Here is a 6,227-nt window from a genome sequence, read left to right as displayed (position 1 = left end):
GTGAGGCTGAGGTGCCCCCTTGCCCAGTGCTGAATCATAGGCATCGTGCAGGGTCGCTTCGCTGCCTCGGCTCTCAGCCCTGCCCCCTCTCAGCCTCCCTCTGAGAAATCCATGACTCACAGTCCGTCATCCCCAGCTGAACTAGGGAGGAGGGAGGAGTCCATCTGGGGCAGGAGGAGGCACCCCCCCCAAACACATCCCAGAACTTCCCCGGGCTCCTCCTCCTGCACACTGGCTGCCGGCAGCCCTGCCCCGCGCAGGAGAGGGGCTGGGAGTCTACCGCTCACGCAGCTCCCTCCGCGGCAGGAACTGCTGGCAGGTTAAGCCTTGGAGGTGGATCTTGGAAGTTGGTTCAGCTGCCTGACCCAATGAAGGACCCTCCACCTGGCTCCAGGTACCAGATCAAAGAAGCAGGAGGGATGGGGGTGGGTGTGGCAGAGAGTGGGGTGGTGGTAGAATGGGGAATTGGGAGGTCTCGGTATCTTGGTGGGAGCTAGCCCAGAGGAGCATTGCTAGAGGGGGGTGGTCTCTAGAATCGGGGGCAGATGGGCAGGGAGATGGCTGGAAGAGGACAGGGCCCGAGAGGACGAAACCTCTCAGAACCTCTAGTCAGTGGTTAGCTGCGGAAACGGAGGCTCTGAGTAGTCTGTTCACTAGGCACAGTAAGCGGGGTCTGCTCCCTGGGCAGTAAGATTACGCTTCACTCCTGCTCCCGCTGCACAGAAGGAAGAACCCAGGTTCAGAGAGGGCAGGTGGCTCACCTGCAGTCATATGACAGGTCTGGGGTAGAGAGCCAGGGTCCAGCCTTCGGGGGGTGGGGAGTTGGGGGGGGGGGGGGCTGCTGCAGGCGGCTGGGCACCGGGCTCTTGGGGGCAGCTTCAGCTGCAGCTACCCTGGGGCTGGGTCCGGGTCCCCACGCGAGCCAGGGCAGTCTGGCTCTTCATCACACAGGTGTCCTTGGGGAGGAGGTGGTCTTGACTGTAGGGTTTGAATGCAGGGGACCTGGGGTGACAGAATGCCCTGGGAACCAGGGGCAGATAGATGGAGAAGCAGAGGCTTAGGCTGCAGAGTGCACCGCCCACTAACCACCAGACCCCAGGGCTCCCACCTGCTGGGCACCGATAGGGCCTTCCCACCCGGGGGGCTGCCCTGTTGCACCCTGGAGAAACGGCTGGTTCCGCTCCTCCCACCTCCCCCGCCAGCCTCCTTCCTGTGGTGCTGAGCTGGGGTCTCCCAGGGCCCCAGGGGAAGGGGCTGGTGCTCAATTTACTGAGGAGGGTGGGGGATATACTCCAGGCAGGGCCCCTCTTGCCCCCCCCCACTCACCCCACTCCCACCCTGCCTGGAGCAGCTCTGAGCAGCTCTGGCCTGGGGAAGGTGGGGGGGGGCGGTAAAAATAGCCTCTGTGGCTCTACAGGGCCAATGATGTTATACATGTAAGCAGTATTGAATACCTACTGTGCGTCAGGTACTGTCCCGGGGCAGAGGGGGGAGGGCACTGAATGAGCCCTGTGGGTACCCTGAGCAGAGGGTTGGATCCCTGAAGAGGAGACTGAGTGGGAAGAAGTCTGTGAGAGCCACTGGCTGCTGAGCAGGTTCCCAGAGTCCAGGGCAGGGCCTATGGAGAGGGCCCGGCACTCCAGAGGTGGCACTCGCTCTCGGGGCCAGGCCTGACCCCTTTGCTGCAGGGACTCTGAGATACGGACCCTCCTTGGTCACCTTGCCTTGCCTCTCTCTCTGAGTCTCAGTTGCCTGGCTGCTAACTGGGTGTGTAAGGTGATAATAGCTGCTCCGTGTCCTGTGGTCCCACAGAGTCAGGTCATGAAGGGAGAGGCGTGGTCTGTGAGGAGAGCCCTCGTGAGGCAGCCTGCACTGCTGCTGCCCCGGGCCACCGGGCGGTGGCCGTCGCCTGGCTGGGACACCCAGCTCCTGTCAGGGACAAACCACAAGACAGTGAGGATCTGAGGCTGAGGAGCGAGATGCACTTGCTGGTGGTGGTGGCTGGGGAGAACTTTCTGACCCGAGGAAGCCTGGGGGGCTGGGCAGAGGGCGCCAGGCTGCTGGGAACCGGTGAGGAGGGACAGAGGTTCAAGTGCGGGGGAGGGGTGGTGGGGGAGTTCCTGGCAGAGGGAGCTGCGTGGGCACAGGTTTGGGAATGGTGAGAGCCCGGGGGGAATGGGGCAGGAGCTGGTACTGGAGACCTGGCACAGGTCATTTCATGGGGACTGGAGTGCCACTGGGCAGTTCTAATCTGCTCTGTGGGGAAGGGGTGGTAGGACCACTTGGGCAGCACTGTAGACAGGGCCGGGCTGTGGCCCAGCAGGATGGGGGGCAGGGTTTGTGGTGTGGGGCTCAAGGCTCGTGCTTGGGAGACAGTGTGTGGGTGATGAGGGCTGTGCCCATTTCAAGGATGTGGGTGGGCTCCTACATGGCAAGGGTGAAGAGTCAGGGGCAGAGCTGGTGGGGGAGTGAGGGGATGTGGCCACATAGCCCCAAACCTTGGTATCACCTCACTCCCAGAGCTTGAGCAGGACCTGCACCCCTGACCCCAACTGGGGTGGCTCTGTGAACCCCTTCCTTCTGACTCACCGCAGATGGGGACATCACGTGAGCAAACCTGGCAGCTGGGGGAGCAGGACCTCAGGGAAGAGGCAGAGGGTGGGTGGGGGGAGTAGGGTTGGCATAAAGAACCCTCTCAAACAGGGTAGGCGGGTCCCTGGCTGGGCTCAGCCTCTTCAGGCTTGCTCTCTGCTCGCTGGTCCTCATGCCCCGTGGTGAGTTCCGAGGTACCTGGGGAGCCCTGCAAATTCTGAGGTCAGGCCCGGGCTGCTGGGCAGAAGGGCCACAGGTAGGGGAGGAGCTTGGGACACACAATATCTGACCCCTGCTCAATTCCAGCCTTCCCCGGGCACAGATGGGCTGCGGCACCTCCCAGGCACCTCAAGCCCCAAACTCGCTGGATCCCTGGTGGCTCGTCTGGGCTAGAAGGGTACTTCCCGTCCTCAGAGCCTGTCAGGCCCGGCTCAGTGCTTCGCGGGCAGCTATCCTCCCGCGGCAGGTGTGCGTGCCGAGCCCACTTGGAGATGAGGACACAGGGCGGGAGGCTTAGCTGCGAGCGTCCTCTCGTGCTCGTAGCTCTAGCGTCTGTGCTCGTATCCACAGAGCTCTCCTGCCCCCTCGGTGGGGAGGGGCTCCTCGGCCAGGCCAGGCTGTGTGCTGGCTGCCCTTGTGTCTCGAACCCCACCGCTGCTGCTGCCCAAATCCTCTAGGCCCCACAGAGAGAGCAAGGCCACTTGCCTGGGGAGAACCCTGGTTTATTCCTCTCTGGTTGTGTGAACTTGGGTATTTGCCTCAGTTTTCTCGTCTGGAAAAGTAGATAAGGGTGGTATAAATGTGGGGGTCTGTGGTGAGGATAAAGGGGTGATTGTGGGGAAGTGTTAACACAGACCTTGGCCCATGTAGATGTTAGCCTTACCATGATCGCCCCATCTGGCAGATGGCATCACTGAGGCCTGGGATTATCTCGTAATAGCTCGGGGGACTTACTCCTGCCTCCCCTAGGAAAGCTGGGGCCACCTGGGCTCTGGGAAGAGCCCCAGCAGCCTTACTTTGCTTTGGTGGGGAGGCCTGTGGGGTGGGCATGTGCTCCTGGGCTGATGGGCTCAGGCGGCTGGTGGTGTGCATGGCAGCCCCCGGAGACAGATCAAAGCTGAGCCTGGAGGAGCTGGGGAGCAGACGCCTCTCCTGCACTGGGGGGGGGATGGCCTCGGGGCGTGGGTTCGCTGTCCGGAAGCCAGCCCAGCTCCAGTCCCCTAAAAGGCTGGAGGTCTGCAGCTAATGGCTCCAGTGTGGCCCCCCAGGCTCAGGGCCACTTAAGTCCAGACGAGCCACAGTGAGAAGCTAGAACCACGCTGCGGTCTCTCAGTCCCTCCCCCTCCCAGAGGTGCTGGCCCAGCGGGGGAGCGGGGGCTCCTGGACACTGCTGCCCGTGGTCCCAGCCTCCCGGACCTCAGCATCCTCACCTACACACAGGGATGGCAGTGTCACCCCTGGCAGGGTTGTTGCTGGCATTTGGGGCAATAAATCGCTGCAAAGAGTGAACTTACTTAGCTGAAGGTTTTGTCTTCAGGGCCATGGGGTGGTTGAATTAGAACTAAGTTCAAATTCTTGAAAAGTGATCATACCAAGTGCCTTAAAATCTCTAAGCCTAACTGCTTAGGCTGTAAAATGGGGGTGAAGAGACCTGCATGTCCAATATGTAAACAAGACCTTGTGGGCTTAACTGTGACAGCCACGTGCTGTAGGGGCCACGGGCAGGAGAGCCTCCGGCGGTTCCAGACCTCCCCTCCTCCATTGCCCAGCTCAGCTGTTTCCCTGGGAGAGGCAGCGCAAGGTGGGCAGCTCTGGGCTGCTTGGTTCTGTCCCAGTTCCATCAGCTGTGTGAAGGTGGACAGGTGTACTAGCCTCTCTGTGCTGTGTTCTCCTCATCTTTAATTTATTTTTTAAGTCCTCACCCGAGGATATTTTTCCATTTATTTTCAGACAGAGTGGGAGGGAAAGAGAGAGAGAAACATCAGTGTGAGAGAGACACATCGATTGGTTGCCTCCTGCACAACCCCGACCAGGGCCGGGGACCGAACTGCAACTGAGGTACATGCCCTTGACCGGAATCGAACCCGCGACTCTTTGGTCTGTGAGCCGGCGCTCTAACTGCTGAGCCAAACTGGCCAGGGCTCGTTTTCCTCATCTTTTTTTTTTTTTTTAATCCTCACCCGAGGACATTTTTCCATTTTTTGTACAGATAGAGTGGGAGGGAGAGAGAGGAAGGGAGAGAGAGTGAGAAACATCGACGTGAAGGGACACATCGAGTGGCCGCCACCCACACGGCCAACCAGGGCCAGGGACAAACTGCAACCGAAGTACGTGCCCTTAGCGGGAACCGAACCCGGGTCTCTCCGGACCCCAGGCCGACGCTCTAACCGCTGAGCCAAACTGGCCAGGGCTCGTTTTCCTCATCTTTAAAGTGAGGATGGTAATGGCACCTTGAGACGGTTGAGTGAGCCACAAAATCTGACGTGCTGAGTCTGCCTGGCACACCAGAGGTGATGTTGTCATTGCCACTGTTCGGGGCCAGCCCCAAGTCCTCTGTTAGAGAGCAGCGCAGAGTCTGTCCCGGAGAGACAGCCTGTCTCCCATGATGTCACTGGGAAAGTCACCAGAGAACATGCTGCCGTGAACACTCATTGAATGGGGCTTGACCCGCTGGTCTGAGTTGTCCAAGTCTGGGACTCCCTGCTGAGACCCAAGGCCCGGCCAGCGTGGCCACTGTCCGGGGCCTGCCGGGGAGGCCTGAGTTCAAGGCGGGCTGTTCCCTAGGGCAGCACTTTGTGGTCACTTCTCTGCTGGGCTGAGTTCCCTTGGTCCCTGGGGGCTGCATGGGGTGGCCGACCCCTTCTGGGTCGCTGGCCAAGTCTGGCCCTCAGGGTGTGGCTCTGTGACTGGCACACTGGATCTCTGATCTTGTGGCAGGGGGACAACTGCCTAGACCCACCTGCCTTGCTGGTGACAAATGCGAGGGGTGAGCCCCAGGGGCAGCTGAGTCATGCTTGGCCTGGTGCCCTCTGTCCACTGCTTCTCTGGCTGTATCACCATCTGAGCATGTGTCAAAGCCTTGGGGCAACTCATAACCCAGCCCCTTCCCCTGGTGCATACCGCTTCAGTGCCAACAAAGACCCTCACTCCGTCCCAGGGGCTGGCAGTCCTGAGAGTTACATTTTCATCCTCATTTCACAGATGAGGCAGCAGGTCCCAGGGCCCCTGGCCAGTCAGAAGTACTGGGGCCCTGAATCCAGGTCTCCTGCCTTCCAGCCAAGACCTTTTTCCCATGACACCACAAATGGTATTTTCAGTTGAGGTAGTGAGTTCACCGTCTCTGCAGGTGTTTAAATTTGGCAGGGAAGTTGTAGAGAGAAGTTGGACATCATGTGGGGTTTTTCACAGTCCCCTCCAACCCTGAGCTTCTCTAACCGAGGGAGAGAGGCACCCTGCTCTCACACCCTTCCCAAGGATGCAGACCCTGACAGCACACTGGTCATCCTAGCAGCACGAGGCACTGTCTGTGGGCAGGTGGTGCCTGCATCTAGAAACCCTCTCCGTAGCCTCGCCTGTCACCATGCCCGGACTTCCACCATTAGTACCACCTGACTGCATCTCCAGGGGCTCCTACC

The 6,227-nt window shown here is 60.2% G+C and overlaps 1 protein-coding gene across 2 annotated transcripts in view; it reads left to right on the top strand.

Annotated features, from left to right (window-relative positions):
• The first annotated feature begins 274 nt into the window (after positions 1–274).
• ADGRG1 (adhesion G protein-coupled receptor G1) overlaps positions 275–6,227 on the top strand; it is a 31,011-nt gene continuing 25,058 nt past the window's right edge. Inside the window, exon 1 of one of the 2 annotated variants that reach the window (XM_036275529.1) lies at positions 275–394. The gene's annotated coding sequence lies outside the window, so the exon portion shown is untranslated. Of the gene's footprint in view, positions 395–2,008; positions 2,071–6,227 lie in introns of those variants that run through there. The other variant, XM_036275530.1, reaches the window with a different exon arrangement.

This window comes from Molossus molossus, unplaced genomic scaffold (genome assembly GCF_014108415.1).
Source record: "Molossus molossus isolate mMolMol1 unplaced genomic scaffold, mMolMol1.p scaffold_m16_p_21, whole genome shotgun sequence".
In the NCBI taxonomy this organism is placed as follows: domain Eukaryota; kingdom Metazoa; phylum Chordata; class Mammalia; order Chiroptera; family Molossidae; genus Molossus; species Molossus molossus.
The sequence above is the reverse complement of the archived record's forward strand: the minus strand, read 5'-3'. Positions and strand labels throughout refer to the sequence as shown.